The 22,803-nt window shown below is 38.3% G+C and overlaps 1 non-coding gene across 1 annotated transcript; it reads right to left on the reverse strand.

The window, feature by feature from the left end:
* Window positions 1–788: 788 nt before the first annotated feature.
* TRNAK-CUU (transfer RNA lysine (anticodon CUU)) lies at window positions 789–861 on the reverse strand. Its single transcript has one exon. It is a non-coding gene; the product is annotated as a tRNA-Lys (tRNA).
* Window positions 862–22,803: the final 21,942 nt, after the last annotated feature.

The following is a 22,803-nucleotide window of genomic DNA, read 5'->3' on the forward strand; positions in this document are numbered from 1 at the left end:
GACAGAGAATATATTATCATATAGAATAATGAATATCTGGTCACTTTGTGAATAAGTCTACTTGAACTCATAAATCATTTAATCTACACATGCATATCAGCTTGGGCTATTATATAGAAAACTTTGATTTACAAGATTCCTGCATAAATGAGTCCCGCAGACTTAATGAGGCAAGAATGGGATGAATTATTTACAAAAATATATAGAAACTAGTTGTGCAAGCGGTCAAAAGAGCAATGCCATAGAATTGTGATATATTATCCGGTGTGCAATTGGCTAATATTGCTTGATGGATATCAAGAAATACTTGATTCGGCTGCGTAGATTTTCGCGGCGGTGGCTTGAAGAATTCTGCATGTCCGGGTTTTCACCGCGTTGTTGTTTGAAGCCGACAACAGTTTCGCCGAAGTTTCATCCGGCGTCTTCAGGTCGAAGATGGTCGTTCTTCGGATTTCGGATGGAATTCGGAAGAATCAAGTATTGAAGAATTCTGCATGTCCGGGTTTTCACCGCGTTGTTGTTTGAAGCCGACAACAGTTTCGCCGAAGTTTCATCCGGCGTATTCAGGTCGAAGAACGACCATCTTCGATCGACCTCTTCTTCGACGCCGGATGAAACTTCGGCGAAACTGTTGTCGGCTTCAAACAACAACGCGGTGAAAACCCGGACATGCAGAATTCTTCAATACTTGATTCTTCCGAATTGCAATAACGAATATCTATCGCGAAACTTCGCGACGCACGAACAGATTTGCGAAGAAATGTGGTAATGGAAGGATGAAAAAATTTCGCCCAACGTGGGGCTCGAACCCACGACCCCGAGATTAAGAGTCTCGTGCTCTACCGACTGAGCTAGCCGGGCTTTCTATATACTTCTTTCGTTATATTTACTCAATTTGAGTTAAATGATCGAGTTGGTTCGTGTCTTGGCTGTAGAGTCGTAGCATTGGTTTCACTTTTTGCACAGCTGATTTGCGCCATGGGCTGTTATTTTTGCATAGTGAAGGCCGGCAGCACTGTATTCCCTTTGAAAGGCGAGCCCAGGAATTAAATGAAAGAATTAGTAGAGGGCATATATTGCACAGGAGAAAAATCGCGCAAAAACTAAGGAAACATAGGAAAAAGACAACGAATTGAGATAAAATTTACGAATTAACTTGCAGTTAACGGTGAAAACCTCAAAATAGAGGTTGCTTGGTGACGGCCTGAAAAAATTTTTCGTCATAAAACTGACGTGAATTAATCATCAGAAATATGCAAAATACATGGGGTGCAATGATTTGCCTAGTTTTAGCCTTTTTGCCTTGTTTTAGCTCAACGTAATAATATTTAATCATTTTTAATAGAGAAATGCAGATGCTTGAATTTGCTCTCCATTGACTGAATTGGTATCTTTGCGCAATCATGTCTTTAATCTCTGGTACCACTTGGCCTGGATACATTATCATGACCTATGTTTCGACAATTTTTGGTAGCTCTTGATTCCACGTATTACTTCATGGAACGAAGCAAAGCATCAATGCCTAATGAAAAATACTAAACTCAAATTTAAAAAAAACTAAATTTATTTCTTCTCCGATAATGGGGGAGATTCTCAAAGTAAATCCTGATAGCGGGCGTTCTATTAAGTCTCATTGAATTCCGTCGCCCTTTGATGCGAACTTGTCCTTGTTAGTTCACTGCGAAGGTTTCAAAGCGAATATTTATCCTGAATTTTTTCTCCACTTTAGTTTGCCGCTCGATCGGGCCTAAATTATTTTGCTATGAATAGTGCTCAGTGAACTGTTCACGGAGAATCCCTTCGTTTTAGTTTATTTACTTCAATTATTCGATAGTTATATATGTTTCTTCACTACATAAACCCTTTCAGCGATGACCTAAATTGAGCTATGCATTCTATCTCCTTTAAATTCTTACATTCCTCCCGATAGTACTTTAAGAAAGCATTGTATATACTTCCAATACCTCCCGGCCATTAGGAATTGTATTTTGCGTTCTTCTCCACTCCGCTAACGTTTCAGGTGAATGGCCTTAATAAGTAGGTAAAATTACCCTCGGTAATGAATGTGAACCATTACTCTTGGTAATAATAATGAGCTTCAACAGAAATTAAGGATAACAACTTCTAAATTTTCCCTAATTTCAAATTGAGAAAAGAAGCCGGGTATGTTGCTCGTTTATATATTTAAGTTCATTAGTCATGCGTGGCATTAATGATTAGCCCAATGGAATATGTATTTCGATCAAACTTTGGGTTGCGGTTGATACATTTAGCCTCGTTAAAAATTGATAAAATTTCGGTTGGCGATTAGGCACATCTATCACCAACCCTTCTCCGTTTAACCTTCACTAGCCTCTAAAATAGATACATATATTCATGCCGGAAGTCAGCCAGAGTCTGGTCAGGCTTCTATTTGGGCTATTAGCATTAAATTCATTTGGAAATAGATTGCCCGTAATTCATTTCGCATAGTGAGTGGGTTTATGTACCGAAGTTTTCGAGTCGTAGTAAATATAAAAACCTTCCGCCTGATTTTGATAGGCTCTCCATGCAAGAAGGAAGTTCATCCACTACATCGGATGGATTTTTTCATAGACTATAGCATTTGAGGAATGAAATACGCGGAGCATTTCCGTCAGATATGTACAAAGAAGATGGATGACTTGGTTACTTAATTACCATAATCTCTCGGCCAAAAATCGAAGGATTTGAGCTGAAGTTCCGGTCAAGGCGAATGGTTTCTTTGTAACATTCCTGAATTTTAATGCAAAACATTTCTCCCAGCGTTGGGTACGGTTCTGCAAGCTAGCTGGGGATGCTTCTCATTGTCGATCACGCCCACATTTCTGTCGATGGTGGTATCTTTGCTTTACCTACCAATTCGTGTGGTAAAGATAGTCAGGAGTCGGAAAAATTTCCCCGACTTTTTAAAAATTAATTTGATCTTTTACTCTAAGTAGATTCAATATTCCTGGGATTCCTCGCAAGATTGTTCCTCCATATTCACTAAAACTTTCTTTTTTCTCATTTGAATTTTCGTCTATTTTTCTTCAATTCTATGTACTGCATATCCAATGCATACATATAACGAGATTAATAAAATTAATGGTTTGATAAGCCATACAAATACACGGATAATAATATGACAAATCATAATCATTAATATATAAATATTATTTGATGATTAACGCTTTTTAAACCAACGTTTCCTCTAATGCAAATCTAACCGAGGGGATTGCATAATTAGTGTTCCGACCTGCTAGTTCAAATTTTACTTTGTAACTCAGGTTAAAGGTTAGACGTCTTGAAAAGAAAACCTTATATTTTGAGGTTTGAGCCATTTCTTGTTAATTCTCCTCTGCACCCAACTACACTGCGAATTCCCGACTCGAATGGTTTTTTAAATATTAGCAGATTAGATTAAGTATTAATACGATATTATTGTCAATAAGTAGGCATGGCCAAAAAATATATTGCTGAATTAAATCCAAACGTTTTCGATTTGATGACGCGGCTTTACACTCTCCATTTATTTGCTTTTCAAAAATTGGGATCTCACAAGACGCAGAGATTTCAAAAGGACGTAATCATTGCGCTGTGTGCGGGTTTACTGCCTTGATGTACGTATATGTTATGTACATATGTATGCAAAATTGTGAGTTCAATTTCTTGAGCTACTATCGAAGTCCCTTGGGGAAAGGTGTTTTTATTCCCCGTCGACGAAGCAAGCGAGTATATCATCAACTAGGATAATGAATTGGATGATTGGTGGTAGTTTAGGTTTCGGTGCATTTTCCGTCTGACCCACTTTCGCAAAAGCGGATCCTTGGGAATAGCTCCCGCGGGTGCGGGGCGGTGTTAATTGGGATCGCTCTTCCGTCACTTGCTCTTTTGGTGAACGCCAAGAGTGTACCAGCGAGTAAAAAGGCCTCCGATAAACGCCTCGCGACGCCCTCACTCACGAGATACACGGAAAAACGCGATGCGTGAAACGACGAGAGACGCATTTAAAATTTCTCCACATCTCTTTGACGCATTTATGCGTATCATTCATTAGTATTCCTTCGCTTGGATAGTTTTATGAGATTTCCGGAATTATAGCAGCAAGATCACGAACTATGGAAAATGGAAAAGGGAGTTGGCATGCAAAAAATTACAAATGAGAGATCCTTTTTGTTAGAATGAGTGACCGCTAACGGAAGTCGCAGCTTCGAGAAGCGTGACATAAAACCAATTGACTAACGCTTGATAAAGAATAAAACGATAGGACTTTGAAATTTTTCCATTATGCGTATAAAAATAGGTGAAATACTATGTTGCACATTGGTGGCGATCAAACCAATGATATTCTTATGCCAATGTCCCAAATTCTGGTGTCGCTTTTTTGGGGTTAAATTTCGAGTGCTTTATTCATTCTTGTGCAAATAAATCGATTTAACTCAATTTGAAAAAAACATGCACTAAAAACCATTTAACTTAGATTAAAATAAGCCAAATTCTGATGCTTCTTTCTTGAAAATCGGCTCAGAGATGATCAAAACCAAATTCAATATCGCATATTTAATGAGCCTACTGTAGACAGGATGTTTTTTTTACGAATTTGATACTTAGACCATAGTAAAAGCATATAATGTAAGATAAAGAATATGGTCAAGAAGATTTTTGGGAAATTTATGAAAATAAAATAGATAGAAGGAACAAAAAATGAAAAAAGTACTCCTAAAAGTAGGATGAAGTAGGAAACTTATGAAAAGCACTAAACGGAGAGTTAAATTAATGGGAAAAATCTGGAGACAGTTTATTTTGCTGAAGAGCTTAATTGAATGCGCCATGTGAAGGGAGAGCAATAGAGGATTAATTGCTGGAAGCAAGAGATGATATACGCCATCGCAAATGTGAAAAAATGGTGGGATTTTCAGCAAACGGAAGGACTCGTATAGCTAGCTGTAGCTGAGTCCTTCTGAGGCACAATCAATGATAACGATGACGTAATTGGTATAATCACGTCTCTAGATCTATCTGGAATCAGGCAAGAATCAGTAGAGATAAGGATCTGAGACAAACTTCTCCTGAACGGTCGAACGTCTTCGTTAATCCTATTAATTTTGTCGTAATATTTTTTAAATCCCTAAAGTTCCGTTATCTTTATTGGAGCAAGATAACTTGAGAACATCGGCATTTCGATTAATGTCAAGGAAAACCTACGAGAGTTATAGCAGATGCTGCGGTATCGATCATCATTTATATAAATAATCGAGATTCAGAGGCCATTTTCGAAATGTTCTGTGCCACCGAAAACAAGACTCCAAGCTGCCCGATATACGCCAGTTAAACACGACTGAAATATAGTGTTGACATTCCCTTAAATATGGCCTTGTTCTTGCTCTAGTTTTTAAAATTTAACTGGAAATATAAATGATTCCTTTGCCCTCTGACTATTTATTATAAATAATTGTATCAGTTATAAACATTTTTCAAACCGCAGAATTGTTAATTGATTTTCATCGTCAAGGGTATAATTTTCATAATTATTATCATAACCTTTATATGTTTAGTTTTTGTAGACAAACATCATAAAATATAATATACATTTTACAGCATCTAGCAGAGAATGATTCCTCATGCATAGCAGGTCGGAATGCATTGTTGTAAAATTTCTCAGTGTTTTCTGTGAAACACTTATATGTATCAACACCATACCTCAAATTTTTTTACAAATGAATTGGCATCATACTTAGCATGAATAAATGCATAAATAATGTCTCTAAGTAGCGTCTTTGTTTTATTTTCATCTAATGAAATTGTTTAAATATTGATTGAAATCATCATTTTGACGGATTTTGAAAATGCAGCACCTCTTTAATCTTTGCAGTTTCAGGTTCAAATCGCCTGAAATATCTGAGTAAACAATGGAGGGATATAGGATTTAAGGCTTTTCCGGTGAATGGTATTCATGAATGCTTTGCTTTCGCGCTAATACTCAAGCCAGGGTTAATATGCTATTTCAGTTGAGTGCTTATAACTGAAGTTATTCGGGAAGCCTCACCTCTGTTTTTTCCAAGTGGCATTATCATTAGAAAACGACCTCTAAAACTCGTTTATTGATGCATGATATCAAGATCTCTTCTGCAAAAATGATCAGAGATTTTTCTTGACGTTTTTTGAAATGCCAATATTTTAATGGTATATTGGTTCACTGAGGATAATACAACTCGCGGGATTTTAAAAATTTTACAAAAATATTAATATGGTCACCGGGAATGCTGTTTCATGATGTTCTTCCCCGCTCTATGGTTTAAATCCGCAGAAATGAACAATAATCATCTTCATCATTCGAAGAACAGTCAAAGCAAAATTATTGGCCTTTAAAAAGTCTCTTACGCATTTTGAAAGGAATGATGTACCAGAAGTAATTGTGATTGGCATAGTTTTCAGTTAATTTTGTAGCATATTGCACCTCTTTGCTCAAACACAACAAAAAAGTGTAATTCCAAGGCCAATTAGCAAGTTGGAGTGGAGATGCAATATATGTGTTTAGAACTATGGTTTAGGAGTACTACCACTTGGACGCAAATAAGTAATGAAACATGATACCTTCTTATAATTTTATGCATGCATTCCTCAAGTATTTACGAAGTAATCCGTCAGTAGCATAAATAAAGAAATAATTTTGAAGCTAAGATATCCAACAATAAGAATACTATTCACCTTCTCCATAACTTATTATCAGCTTTATAACCTTGGTTATACCATATCCTTAGCCCACTATTAAGAGTACGGCGGCTAAATGGTGTAATATTTTCTTATGGAAGTATATTATATAATAAGATTGGTAGATAAAACATAGTTTTTATTACTTTCGTTTGTGTCTTTAAGATTTTTTTTTCGCGATCGAATTTGGCGAAAGAAGCGAGCGTTGTAAATCTTTCACTACAGGAACCGTCTCGTATTTAATCCAGGTGGACTGATCTATCTGCAGATGAGGTCTAGTTCCTTCATAATTCCTTCCGTAAAACCATTCTAAAACTCTATCCTCATTACTCTTTTTTGGGATTCCCGTCCTAATGTCATCTGAAACCAAAATGCACTCCTATCTTCCTGTAAGGTTTGTTGACGAACGTAGCAAAACCTATTGGAACTATCTAAAGTATTTATTTATATTATCTTCGTTGGAATTGGAACGCATTATATATCTTCTATGGGTCGCGGTAGTCCAGTGGGTAGAGCGTTGGTCCCGGGTTCGATTCCCGGGCAAGGCACTCTAAGCACCTGCAGCTCCACCCTAGCTAAAGTGATTTTTTGGGTACCAGGTCTTCCTGGGGAAGGGCTTAGTACTGGGTGATCTCTACCATCACCTACTAAACCGACCTTCGGGTTGATTACTGTGTTTATGGTTTTTTAATGCATCTTCTAACTTTAGCCTGACTGAGTCGAATCGACCTCTACTTTATTTTCCATTAAATATTTCCGCGATTTGTGATTGGGGCGTTAATTTTCTTTAAATTGTAATTAAAACTCCAGTTCTTGATGCTTTAACGGTTATGATGATCGATTTCCCGTAGTTTGCAGCGCTGTGACCTTTAAAGCCTTCGACACCGATGCGGATTCGCAACATAAGGAACATCGATGATAATCTTACTGTTCACCTTTATATTCCGGGTATGGAATTTTTTTTCATTTTACTTTAAAATCTCCATTCGTTTAATTTGTATGCCTAGTTCATATGTGATCACAGATGCATAGAGGAGAGACTGTAATTAAATGTTCCCCAACTTGAATACCGAGTGTTCTGGTATTACCATTGAGATGGTCTCTTTTGTTTCTTATCATTAACGGTTGTTATTCATTCCATTAGCACACTTTTTGAAAACGTTCGTTTAACGTCAAATCCTAACGTTCCTTCTCTAAAGTTGAATCATGCCCATACAAGGTGTTCAGGTATGAAAATCTTTATGAGCATGCATGTTAGCGAGTTTTTATTAGAAGTAAGAGCGGAGTTTTAGATCTGTATCACGTTTTCCTACAGATCAATTCCTTTTTTATGTCCTCAAGGGTTACATTTCTCACGATATTGCGTGGCTGATACCATTTTATAGTCCATTTAACAAAACTTTACCCATTGAAAGTATGTTGAGTAGTCAGTTTGTGCGCGCACGAATCCGCATTACCAAATTTACGGTTCTACTGTGCATTGCGCTTGCTGTAATGGCATTTGTAATTCTTCGTTCTGCATTAAAAAAACGTCTCGCCCTTTTCTGGCAGGATTTTATTGGAATAGTAAATACATTAATTACAGACGAAAGTTTATTGAGAGTGTAGTTTGACCACCGTTGTGAATTAAATTTTTAAACCACCTGGTTCAAAATAATGCTTTGAATTGGAAATTATTGTAATAACGGTACGAAGATGTTAAGTTATTCTGGTATTGCTCGAAGTCTTTTTTTTTTGACGCTATGTGACGCTATGATATCAAATACATGCTGGCCGAGGTCTGTAGATGACGTATTCTTAATTGCTTCAGTATTTCCCACGCGCTCTCACGCTGCACCTATACTCGCGCCAAATCGATTTTCGACCTCTTTTCGGAATTCAAACACTGGACCAAGTTCATAGGTATGGATCAAGAGGGATGTAGGATGAGATGACGGATGTGTTCGGGTTCCACTCACCAATATAGATGAATGGAATCAGAAATGATAATATCAGCGAGTCATGGGTTCCCGAACAATTGGAACCCACTAGCTAGCTTCCCACAAAATCTCTATCGAATCTAGTAGAAAGGATGAATAAATTAATCTATCTCGCTTTTTAAATCATGCTGTCCCTTTCTTATGGATGAAAACTCATAAAATTTCTTTTATCAATCAAATACAATCACTAATAGAGTAATAATGATTGGCTTAAATATGTCAGTAAACAGCTCCTCTAAAAGCAATTGTAAATGTAAGATAAAACTACAATTAGTGTCAAAAGTAGATGACTTGAATGATGAAACGTTTATCGAATTAATTGGTATAAGAAGTTCACGTGTTAACTGCCAGAATTGTCATATTGGCTTGTAGCTTTGGGAAACTGTTCTGAAACTGTTACCTATTTTTTACATTTCTCTTTATTTATCCTATGTACATGTCCCTTGAGTTCCTCATGGAATAATATCCCTTATGTGGTGTGCCTAGAAGGCATTTTGACTGGAATAAAGTAGGGTGAACTTTATGTAGAGTTAAAAATTATTTCTTATAATATGAGGCACAAGGTTATCTAGTGTCATGTTGGGAAGGCCTTAGAAGTAATGCAATGACTGTTTATTGGTCCCGTTAAAAAACGATCATAATATGGAAACCACATTGTGAGAAAGAAACTTAGATATTGGTGATTGTGATCAAAATGGCTCTTTTGATAATAATCATTCGAAATTTCAGGAACAGGAGAGAATGTGAAATTGTGACAGTGGCGAATAAAGTGTTCGTGGATATGTCGTTATGGAAGGAATCCTTAACGAGGACCTTCCTGTCGTAACCTGATATCAGACGATTCTTTGACAGCGCCTTTCACGAAAGGCATCATGTATGTAAATGTATTAAACATTCAGGTAAAGAAAAATTAAGCTTTAATTTCCCCGTCAGTTATTTACTCTGCTTCCCTTCTTTCAGTGGAGGACGGACTTTAGGGGCGAAGGTTTCAAGTGCCAGGATTAATACGTAATGCGATAGGTAGGTAGGTACTGCTTTACACGCGGTGCATGAGCGTCGAGGCAGCTAGTGGAACTCTCACTCCCAAATGGATTCTGTTTCCTTCACGTGGCATTGGAGTGGGAGGTAGGACATCTCACGTTAGCTTCGCTCTCTCTTCTCTTTCCTTAGCCAGGCAGGAAGCAGAGCTACTCTCTTCTTTTCCTACCCTTTCGACACAAAATTCATTTCCGTTTTCGAAACATGTGAGTGCCGAATGCAGAGCTATGCACTATTTCCAATAGTCGATGCAGATTATTACGCCTCCCCTTAATTCCAGCAGTGTGTTCTCATGGAGCTTGGAGTATGTTAAGTACTGATTCACCTCTCTGAATTTGTTCAAAGATTTTTATTAAGTGTTTCTGTACGTAATGGAGTGCTCCACATGACATTTCACACGTGGCTTTTAAAAACGAGTATAGTGGAGCGAATATTCATTCCCAACGTGAATGAATATTCGCCAAGCGGTGAAAATATTCGTGCAAGGTTAGGAGTGCGTAGAGGAATGGAATAGGAAAAACATGAAAATGGCGAACAGACATAGGCGGAGAAGATGGAATGAAAATGGTTTCAGACCGAAAAAAATTGTCTTGTTAGGGAATCAACATGGATCTTCCTCTTTAGAAGATGAGGTGAAAAACAATTGAATAAAACCTTACGGAAGTCTCGGGGACTAGCGAAGGCTCCATTGTCAGTGGGACGATGATTTTAATGATCTTCCCTGGGAAGGTTCGTTTCTAACCCTAATTATTTGACTTAGTAATGCCATTGATCCTAAGGAAGGATGAATTGAATTAATAAATTCATTTCTTTGCTCCTTTGATCCCCGTCTTCCATAAATCTTTAAGCTTTCCATGTGGTATATCTTACTATTATGAACTATGGCTTCTACGCATGCCTGAATGTAAATTCCTATTCGTTGAATTTTCTATTTGATGCCTTTGTCCGCGTTGACCAATAACTCCTCGACTTTTTGCGGTAGTTTTTTGTTCCTCTGCTTATTCCTAATCTAATTATGGGATAAAAACTGTGCCCAATTATCTCGCTCACGCCTGGAATCTGCAAGAAAAAAGTCTTAAATTTTATTTTTTTTCACAAAAAGTCGCATTAATTTAGAAATCCAATTTAGTGAGAGTTGGTTTGTTTCATCTGTATGGCACATTTTAAATTGGTATTTATGGAGAAACAACTCACGTATATACATTTGTCTTTTATTGGAACTAATAACCACGTCAGTATACCATACAATGTTGACAAATCCCGGTGGTCACTGTAATGAATGTTTATTTCTCGTTCTTGTTTCCTCCTCACTTTATTGTGTTCTTACGCAAGGTGCCATCGATTTAAATAAGAAAAAAAGAAGTCCTCTTTTCCAACATGTTGGTTTTTACGTGAACACACTTCTAATGCCAGTTGGATAGGTAAAAAATATCGTAGAAATCTTTAATTTGAAAATGTTTTATTCTTCTATATTAATACTTACTATGCGGTTCCGTACCTCTAGTTATATCATAATATATTATCCTACTGTGTTGGTCACGGAGCCCTTGTTCATTATAAAAGCTATCTAGCCTTAACTATTTAGGCGATTCCGCTTTTCAGTACTCCAAACTTCAAAGGACGGAAATGCTTTGAAGGGAGGGGGACGTGGAAGTCCTCAGCAAAACCGACGTTGCGTGCGGTTGACGGCCCTTGACGGCCTCGTGAAATAGCTTTTTATAATTCTTCCCTGAAATATTTTTAACCAGCGGTTACGTGACTTTGGCTCTAGTTAGAGTGCGAATCATCCCTTGACTACATGGTCCTTGTGAGATTCCTTGGCAGAACTTGACGCATTCCGCTAATTCCTGTGTTGTGTTAAAATAAAGCATTGTCTCGATTCAACTCTCTCTAAATAACTTTAAGATGTATAGTCTCGTCACTGAAATAACTTCATGTTTTGCTATGTAGGGTCTCTCTCTCTCTAATTTCAGAACCAATTTAATCAATAATTATTAGTTTATTCAGAAGAGCCCCTACAGGGCCAAAATAGGTATCTGGCCGGGAAACTAGTCCTCCTTTTTTGTCAATCCAGGTATTGACAATAAACTTATATTTGCATTTAAGAATCAATGGGAAGGGAAATATAAGTATTCGAGGGTAGAGCCTCGGCTTATTATTATGTAACTTAGTATCTTAAATTTAAAATCTTGGTGAAATATGTTGATATCGTGTATCTGTGAACTATTCAGGTCAGATCCTTAATCCCATCGTCACTCAATAATTAATTGACGCATATTAATCCGTCAATCTCAATCGTATAATTATTATTGAATAATCATTTGATTCGCATACGTTTCTTGTTCTATGAGGTTTTACTGTCTCATTGACGGGTTATTAAAGCTCTCTGAATTTTTTAACCTTCGAAGTGATAATTTGCAAACGGAGAACTAAAAATTTTCACTGTTCACATTGCAATTAATGCAATAATAAAAATCAGGATATTATGAGTAGAGGGTTAAAAAATAAACTTAAATGCCATCAATTCCACATTAATCCTTCTACCGATTTTTCATATGAGTCTTCAAAACAAAATTTAATTTGATTGAAGGAAGAGTTTCATTGAATGTCAATCAATAATTTTATAGTTAAAATAAATAATATCGGATATTATTTTATGGCAAAGTAAATATTGATTTACTATGGTTTTACCCGAAATTTTCTCCATTTTCAAAATTTGAAAAATTGGCTCAATTATGATTGTAAAGTCCAATTATTATTCATTATCGAAGGAGCCAGAACTTAGAGTTAAATAATTGTAGCTGAGTTAATTTTAAAAACGAGTTTTGGTCAATGCCATGTATTCAAAGATTAATCACCATTTAGGCTTGCTTCAGAAAATTATGCACTACTGAAAGTTGTGAACAATTGAGCTGCCGATATTGTATACGGGTTCATTTTAACTTTTGAGTCAACACAGTGTCATCTGCCAGATGGTTACTGCACCTCAGCCTTATGGAGGAATTAAGCTGAGGGTAGCTTTCAAGGTTTTTGTCGCATCCGCTTCATTTAAGCTTCATATTTGAAGGTTTCTCCGAGCGAAACCCGTGAAGCCTTCAAAGGCAGTGAAAACAGTCAGCAGGAATGAATGATTTCAAAAAGACCATAGGGAAAAAACCATTATTAATGATAAAATATCTCAAATTACTCATATTTAAGCTTTAAAAAGCAATTGCAGCTTTCTGCTTTCTATGATCGCTGACTCATTAGCAAGTATTACACGATCTTTACAAAGCAGACCTCTCTAGTAAACCTCAGCTGGTTTAATTTAGGAAATTTAACGCGTTCATTTCTACAATGCAACATTTTTGTACAATTGGGGATATTATTAAAGGTGCCATTTTACTAACTCTTCAAAAACGGTTTCGTTGTTTATAACTAAGGCTTGTCACATGTCTATGATGCAGTCGATGATCGATCATCGATGATCGAATGCGATATTTCTTTCCTACCTCTCTTTCGATTTGCGACAAATTTTCCCTAGAAATAAATTTTTATTCGATTCACGATTGGGTTTTTTACATTTAACGACCGTGATTTCATTTTATTGGAGACGCTTTCGTATTTTTTCGTATCAATACCAAAATTCTAAGAAAGTGAAAGAGATGCCGCGACAGTTGGTTTTTACAGTGGCATCTGCTAATTGACTTCACCATTCCAAAATTTCATTTCAAAGTGTAAAAATCATTGACCCGGTCGAGGTGAATAATATTTACGTTTTAACGCTTGAATAAGTCTTGGCGGGTGCCATGTTAGAATGCCAGGCACTGGTGTCTCCCTAAACGAGAATCTCATATATCTCGGTTAAATTATACAGGACAGATGTAACTAAGCCATCTAAGTTAACAATGGATTTACTGAGGTGGTACAAACCAAGATGAATTCAAGAGTTCCAACCCCTTTTGCTCGTATCTCGTTGCCGTTTAGCGCGTTGAGCATGTCAATTTCCTACTGCTCGTGTTAAGATTGCTCTGTAAATATTGTGCTATAGTTGCATGTATGTAACGTAAGCCCGTTGTGGTGATGAATGCACGTTCAGCTCTAAAACTTATCTAGTACAATGATAGTTGTTACTTTGCATTAAACTAATATAGTGTCTTTGAAGTTTCCGTATTTTTGAACAAACGATACACTTCTGAAGCCTTGTTTTCTACTTAAGGCAAATCAGCAATGTAGTGCAGCCAATGACTCTATTTTACGGTAAATACTGAATTGGTAAGACTTGATTTAAGCGTTAATTTATCGGATACAGCGGTACCTAGACTAACGTATCTATTCCTTGAGAGACTGATCTATATCCTCCAAGAGTAAATGTGCTGGAACTAAATGCGTCCACACATTTTTCCATCTATTTTTATGTTGATTAATTACGTGGTATTAATTTATGATGGAATTCATGAGCGGAAAGTGAAAAGGCGGTTGCCCAGTTGGTAGAGAGATCGACATTCGACCGGACGAATCCTGTTTTAAAGTCCGTGCGACGACTGGGGACCTCATAACCCCGACCGTATCTCCAACCGCAAGCGGTGAGAACTAGAGAACATTATTTCGCAGTTGGCATCGGGTGGGCCGTAAATAAATAAGAACGAAGGGAAATTATTGCGGGGACGGACGTGAAGAGGGAGAGAGAAATGAAAGGCCTTTTGGGGGAGGGAAAAATGGCTTGTGGGGAAATGGGGAAGATACTGGATCCCACACCCGGAATATGTGAATTTCACGAGCCCCAAGGTTTATTTAGAAAAACCACCAATCCCAGTCACTATAGAAATATCAGCTATGCTAGATTTCATCTATCAAAGAAACCACAGTGATCAATCGAAAAGTTGGGGTAGACTTCGCACTTATTACCTTACACTAAGCTTATCAACGTGTGAAATTTACATATTTGTTCCTTACGCTCTGACGCATGTGGATTCCCGGAAATTAATGGAAACTGAAAAATCACACAATTTGGGTGAAGTTTTTCCAGTGGCCTCCCTTCTAAGATGCAACGTGGAGAGCATTTAAACTGGAGTAGCCATTCGTCGGGTTCATGTTATATTACATGACCCCTTGGCACCTTACGTTAGGAGTAGGCTTTGTCGATATGGTTTTTCTCTCCACCCTTTCGCAATTCCTTGAACATCTTACCCCCCAACTAATTACCCACCCAGCCCTACCTAATTACCAACATATCCCCGATGACGCCTCTAGTAATACTACTGAAATCTCGAGGTGTGTAGTGGGTAGAATACTCGAAGCTGGAGTTGTCCGAATTCACCAAGAATGAAACCCGTGACCTCCAGTAGCCAAAAACTCTACCCCCTGGTCAATCATTCCTCACCTACCAAATGATACTTCTGAGTTCATTTTGGTGGGTTTTGGTGGATGCGGGCGGTATTGCACTACTTCCACATGGATCTTAAAATGTCATTCCTCTCCCGTTCACGGTGGGAATGGAATTTTACAACTACACGTGGATATCTCCGTCGCTCTTGACCGTTTCAATTTCAATTCCGACCGTCATCCCTGTCACGCAAGAATTGCACGGTGAAATTTTGAATCGCGCCCAATGGTTGCCATTACCTAGGAACAATGGGGGGTCCATGATGTAGATCACGACTCCGCGTCCGTGTATTCCCACGCGGGCCATTTTTCCCCTCGTCCCCTAATGCGCGCTCTTCCTCCTGCCCACCCCCTCGCCCGTCTCTTCTCTACCCGCAATGCTCTCGACGTCTTTGAGTCCGTGTTTATTTACAGTCCGCCCTGTCGAGCCTCCTCACCACTCCGCTGCGGAAACGAGGACTCGAAACCGACTTCCTCTCTGGACCGACCGCCTCGACTAGGAGACAAATCCTTTCTCTCTCTCTCTCTCTCTCTCTCCCGCCCACCCCCCACACTAAACGTATGGAACGGCGCCCCATCCCGTTCTTCTCTCGCACAGTAACCACCCCTCGGCCAACGGGGGCCCGGTTGAGGTGGGGAGGAGCATTCCTCTCCGAAGCGGTCGGATTTTAAAGTAGACGTAGGGAATTCTCACTCTCCCGCCCACGCCTCGAGATAATGGGATCGCGTCACAACTCTCCGATCCCGAATCCGCGCGGATGGTTTTCTTTTTTTGTTTTCCTCCTCCCCGGTGTTGGTGCCTATCTTCTCGGCGGAGGAGTTGAGAGGAATATGGCGGAGTGTTTTCGCGGATCGGGGAAGGTTGTATTTTGACCAAGGAAAAGGCCTTTTTGCGCATCTTTTATCTAGGAGTCTTCGGTCCAAAGACGGAACAAAAGATCTCGGAACCGAATGTCGACTTAGAGATGAGAAACCTATGGGCTCGGTGCAAATTCTCTTTGTGAATCAGCTGGACATGTTTTTATGGTCAGAGTTTCTCTCCCACACTGTATTGTGTGGCAGTTATTTTCATAAAATGGAGACTTTGAGTTTCAAGGTCAATTTTGAGTATGAAATAAAGTTAAATGATATTTCTATGCATGATGTTTTCCGCCCTAAGGCCTAAGGTAATGTTTTCAATAACCTGGAACTTTATCGAAATGAAAGAAATATTTTACTATCCACAGTTTTAGTCTTCAAGACCAAAGCAATGTTGCGTATCAACTTTACATCTCGTTCATGTTTTTGTAATTCATGAAATTATCAACCTGACGACTAATATATAATCGGGTAATATTTTGCGTTTTATGTATCTTTAAGCATGATAGATGGATAGTTTCCACAGAGTTGGCACACCTGTGATCGTTTTCTTCCTTACTAACATGCACTGTTATGGCTATGCTCTGATTGATTTATTACTTTTCTATCGATAGTATTTGAATTCAATGATAAATATGGAAATAGTTTTTCGTAATTTATCAGATATGATGCTCGCACAGTTCATTTTTACCGCAGAATCGACTTTGCGACCACCCAATCAATTTCCCGATACTATCGCCCATTCATTATAAATTCTGATTCAAAGAGGTTTCGTTAATGACATAAGACTCGACGGAAAAGTTTCGCCTATAAAAATGTTACTTTCATGGTGTTTTATTTTGTGTCAATTACACTGACGGCCTTTGAAAAACAGTTTTCACTGACAGCATATTCCTACTGGATTCAGTATAATACAAAATGTCAGGATGAAAATTTTTTAACAATGTGTGCTGCGTCCTACTTCTGTTCATTAGAATCTACAGGTCACAAGGGGAGAGCAAAGCCCTTTCTGGCTAAAAGGATTTTTACTAGGATCCAATCATGTACATGCAGCGGAATTCTAAGCATTATTACCATTCTGTAGCTGAAAAGTATTACTCTTAGGCTAATGAACATTCTCGCTCTATTTGCAAATTTAGCAAAATTCGATGCCTAAAAATACTCGTGGTGATAAAATGTCCTAATGCCAATAACTGCTTAAAACTTAAGGGTCCTGACTATATTTTCAATTGGTCGTTTAAGTAGAATAATCAATAATTCTCCTCAATTAAGTGTAAGAACTCACTCAATTCCAAATGGTCGAGGCCAGTACGTCTCTTTCCAAAAGCTTTTAAAATTATGTCTGTTATGACTGTGATTTTTCAGATATTTTCTAAAGAATATATTTATTATTTTTGCTCTCCATATGTGTAATTTTAATAAATTGTCACAGGAATACTGTAGTTTTTCCATCTTAAATTAGTTGTAATGGCAATTAAAAATTATTTTTAAATCAGCGTTTTCTCAGAGAGAATCTTAGAATGAAGTTTCGCGTGAATCAGAATGTTGAATTTGCTACTTCAATTCCGTTTTTATTATCGAATGTCTCTCTCTGTCTCTGTATCAGAAAACATTTGATCCTCAGAAAGTTCAAATAGGATTTCACCACGCTATTTCACTTAGACGACTTCCTTAGAAGCTGGCTAAAAATGTGGAATTTAACGACTCTGAAGGCTATTGATCCCAATTAAACGGAAGGCATTTTTAACTCGCCACAAAAATGGAGACGTTCCGTGGCTAAAAATACCACAGAGGAATAAAATTCGATAGTTAGCCTTGGTCTCCCTCGCCTTCTGTTCTACTGTCGATTCTCCTGAGCAAACAAATGACGTACGTTTTGGCGTAAGGAGCCGGCCGGAACGGAAATTCCGTAGACCAAATCGTAAAAGCCGGATTCCGATTCAGATGTACAGGCTGGATTATCCCCAATTACAAACCCAGATAAAGGAAATAGAATGTGGCTACTGATAACAAACCCTGCCTTGCGGGTGATATAGAGCTGATCAAAATGTCTTGTATTCAACGCCTTATTTTTTTTACCAATGTGTAAGTCGTTCAATTTTCACGGATAAGTGAATGTTTTCTCTAACTTCGCAGGGTACATTGGTGCTGGACACACGATGGAATCGATTCTAATTCTAAGACGTAGAACGTAGCGCATGTGGAATTATTTTTAAGTAAATAATATCTACTTCAACAAAATACCCCGAAGCCACGTGGAAAGTGTCTGGCAGGGGGTGTATCTACACCAGGCATTCAGAGCACACGAGCAGACAAAGTTACACACCATGCATAAGACGCACCCAACAAATGTTTGCACCTGAATTGAAATAAGTAAACACTTATCGGACTCAAGAAAATGCACATTGTACCAGCACCATTTCTAGTAATATCATACAAAAAGAGTGATATGGTTTTTGCTAAATATAGCCTCGACTACTTTAAATAAATGTACTCATACATGCGTATGCATAGACACACAGATGAAAAATTGCATATTATCCACACGCAAAAACATGTATTGCCATACATACACACACGTGCAATGTACATAGTTTTATATACGTATTGATGATTCTATTTGATGTGATATTTTGTGCATTAGTTTAGCTTGCTAGTCGTATCGCAGAACGTTGCAAATTGGGGTTGTCTATTATCTATTGAGATAGAAAAGGGATCTAGAAACTTATCCGAGATGGAGAAAGAGTGTATCTCACCATAGATAGTGTATATATCCATTGTTTTAACTGTCCTAATTTTTTCGAGAAAGCTGCATTGCTTCCATGTCATCAATTTCTCTTTGCAATAGAGAGACGAATTTCGTTTGATGCAAAATCGGCTTCGAGATTTTCCGAGTTCCCCTGATATGTCATGTGTAAGTGAATTTCCGATCGTATGTACACCTGAGTGCATACGATTGGGATATTATAGGCAAAGTTACAAAAGATCACGATCCGTACAATACCGACTTTCTCATTTCAAATTCCTCAAAGTCATTTGAGATGTGGTTTTGGATAAGACTTGATTAAGTCGGAAAGAGAGGAAGATGAACGATAAAGTTTTCAGTATGGTAAGCGAAGAGAATAAGTTTGTAGCAGAAGTCCGGAAAAGGCAGAGAAAGTGGGTATAGGAAATATGGAAAAGTATTGGGGATTTTAAGTCCGTGATGGAAGATAAAATGTGAAGTAGGCGGGGAAGAGGAAGGAGTAGGGTTTTTGGGACGGTAACGAAAACAGGTTACGAAGATTTGAAGAAGGAAAGTAAGGCAGGAGGAAAACTTACTTAAAGTAAACTTAAAATAAGAAGTTCTCGGGTTATGTAGATGAAAATTGTCGCTTGAAAACACCCAAAATCTAACTTTTTACGGGTAAAATACATTTAATGAACTATTGAAAAAACTTTCACTAAAATATTCTGTGTAGGAAATTTTTTGATTCGTCAGAATCACTTTTTATCTCAAATCGTGGAATATTGATGGATATCAAGTTTTAGTACCCAATTAGTATTGAGAAACTTTATCGTAAACCTTGAGTTTATAAAGACATATCAATCCATCGAGAACAAGGCATGGAAATCGCCATCTGGCAAAAAAAGAAGCAGTAAAAACTAGTTTTGTGAACAATAAAACTCAACCAAAATGATCGACCAAACCTGGCAACTGAGTGTTCATTTTTAAATTAGATAAGAACATATTCGGATATTGTTATAAAAATATGAAAAAAGTGAATTTCGGCATCATAACGCGGGAGTAAAAATTCTGTGAGCAAATAAAAGCCAAAAATTAAAAGAAGCTCTATAGCTTGAAGAAAATATTCAAGTTAAGAATATCTTTTAATTTCCCAATGATCAAAAGGTAGCGATAATATTTGTGGAAGGGATTAGCAGGAAGATATTTTAATGTTGTTCATATTTTTTTTAAACTATTTGATGAAAATTTATTTCAGAACATCAATTGAATTATTCACTCTCTGCAATGTGCGGTATTGGCAAACAACTATTTTTTCTCAATAGAGATTAATAATTTCCACGAAATGAAAGCTTAAATTTAATGTTGTTTTCGGCCGACCATTTCGGAAAAAACGTAATTCATTATATTTTATCAAGATATTAAAAATGTTTGACGCCAATTGATAATCTTATATTTATTCGTGCATAATTTTGGTCATCAAATCCGGGATGAAATAAATGTGAAGGCAACGACGACTTGGTTGTAACACAATGCCCTTTCCCCTCGATACGTCCGCGGGTAGAATTCATGAGTATACCGTCTACATTTCACACGTTGAAGCTCAAATACGCAATACTCGTTCCCTCCTATGCCTTTGAAAATTGGTTCCCCTTACACCCCTCTTCCTTTTCAGGGATGGGAGGTAAAATCCGATTATCATATCCTAAAACTAGGGCTTGATGTAAAATGGTAACTTCAATACGAAGAAATAGTGGAAGCATAAGCAATTAATCATATTTTCGTTGTGCAATAAAAAGGTAAAATAGTCACAACATTTGCAAAATTTAGTCCAGAATTATTTTTCCAAATACTTTTTGATGCCATACGTAAACTTGAAGTTCGTTTGCACTTCGCATCGATCATCAATATCCAATTTCATCGTGGTGAATTTATAAGCTAGTACTTTCATATGTCAAGTTAGTTTGGTGTTAGCTAGTAGAATGGTGTCCATCTACACATAAACTTACCTCACATTAAAGTTGCGAGCTATTTAATTTTTTATTACAAATTTTTCTTATTAATACAAGCGAGCAGAAAAGAAAGCAGAAAAAAATCCGCGTGGACTGAATGCCCCTCATAATAAATTTTCCATGAGGTGGATCGCATTTGAAGTGGACCAAAGTGCGACCTGAGACGGCAGAGTAAGTTTTCGAAGCAATCGTTCCTTTATCAATCCACCCCCCTCCTCAAAGGCTACCCCCTTTGGTCCCTATCTTAAACTTCGCTGGAGCGAGTACCCTGTTACCCTCCAGTGCCCCACCGCAGAAATGAAAGGATGATTAATCAGCCATGACTTCTCCCCGCCGCCCCCAAGCTCACCCTCACACAGACACACGCACGCAAGCAGTCGACCCTATGGGATCTCCTCCATCTTCTTTGATCCGTCGCCAAACAGCACGCAGCATTCAAATCTGGAAGGACGGCATTGGCTGTTCTTCCATTTCTTCCTCTCCCTCCCCCCCTTCCCTGCCGCCCCCCCACATCCTCCCATCAACCTCCCGTTTTCACAGCCGCCTTCCCACTCCACCGCCACCCGGACTCTCGTCCCCCTCAATCCCCTCCTGCCACCTCACCCCCGTCCCCTTTCTAGACTCACCCCCCAAAGGACGGGGATGGCCAAGGCGGGTTATCGGGACGGCCAAGGCGGGCGGATAAGCGTGGCCAGGTTACATTGCGTCTCCCCGGCCGCCCCATCCATTGTTCTCTTGCCAAGCGGCAGGAGGCATTTTCTGAAAGGGATCTGTTTTCACAAACGAATCAGGGCTGGTAATTTAATTGGTGACCTCTTCCATCGGCCAGCCCACCCTCCCCCCGTGCAAATTGTCCCTCATCCCCCGTATTCATCACCTTCTGTCCATTGGACCTTGATTTAAACCGAGTTAATATTCGCTCGCTTTGTAAACAACGGGAGCTACGAGGTGGTGTACATGAATATAAGCCAATCTGAAGCCTGGGGGATAAACGCCCAATTTAAATTATCTCGTTTGATGGGAGAATTCCAAGAAAAATGTCGACGAGCATATGTCAGCTTTGTTTACGGAGACTTGAAGGCTAGAAACTGCAAGCCTTGGTGATTCAAGCATGACTCTTGGTGTTTTCTTCTGGTCAATTTAGGAATTTACTTTTGACGCTCATTTGAATTTGCAATTTTTATTTATTAGCGCGCTTGAAAAAATTTCTGTCCTTTACAGTCTAGTTGCCACTCAGAAGACTTTAAATAGTTCAAGTAGCATGAGTCATAGTTTTTTACGAAATTAATTAAGCAGATTAGTCATCCGGAAGGGGGTAATTCAATTTTTAACACTTACATCTTAATTCAATTAGGGCCTGTTGCTATTTGTGCCGGTGGCCTACAACTACAAGGTCAACTTTTCCATAAGGGATAGGCAAGTAATTAAGTAGGGCTAGGATGTACAGGGAGTGGAGGAAGGATGGAAAGATACCCGGTGTTGGCATTAGCATACTCTTAACGAAAGAAACCAAGGGGTTCACAGCCTAGCACCCCATCGGTAACAGTGTTGATGTGCTCTCAACATGGCACTCAGGAGGGATCGACATACCACTTAAAGAGCCTGTCATCTTCGGCATTTGATCACGGGTCATTGGGGAGAGAAGCCTTTGCACTAGTCACCGCATCAACGCATTCCCCTCTTCATTCAAAGGTTATTTATATAGGATTATTTCATAACTTTTAATTATTAATTATTAAAACCATAATTATACCGTTTACGCTTTCCGTGGAATATATATAATATGGTGTTTCATATGTGTGAAATAAGCAAAGAAGTTAAAATTTCCAAAGTTCTTGTATGAAACTGAGGGTGTCAATTTTTATATCGTCATCAGACTTAATACGAAAAATAGAGTGAACTCGGAGTTAGTTCTTGGGTGGAGGTGTAAAATCCCTTTTTCATATACTTTAAGGAAGTTTCGCCTTTTGGGAAAATTTTCTCGGTTCTCGTCGAAAATCGTTATTTTTTGTCGTACCTGATTTGATTGGAAAAAGTATGTATCGGAGAAAGAGGAGAATATTTTGGGATGCGACGAATCCGAAGTACCGCAGTTTTGATGCATAACACGGATCAG

The sequence above is a fragment of the Hetaerina americana genome, unplaced genomic scaffold (genome assembly GCF_022747635.1).
Source record: "Hetaerina americana unplaced genomic scaffold, ioHetAmer1.1.p SCAF_115, whole genome shotgun sequence".
NCBI lineage: Eukaryota > Metazoa > Arthropoda > Insecta > Odonata > Calopterygidae > Hetaerina > Hetaerina americana.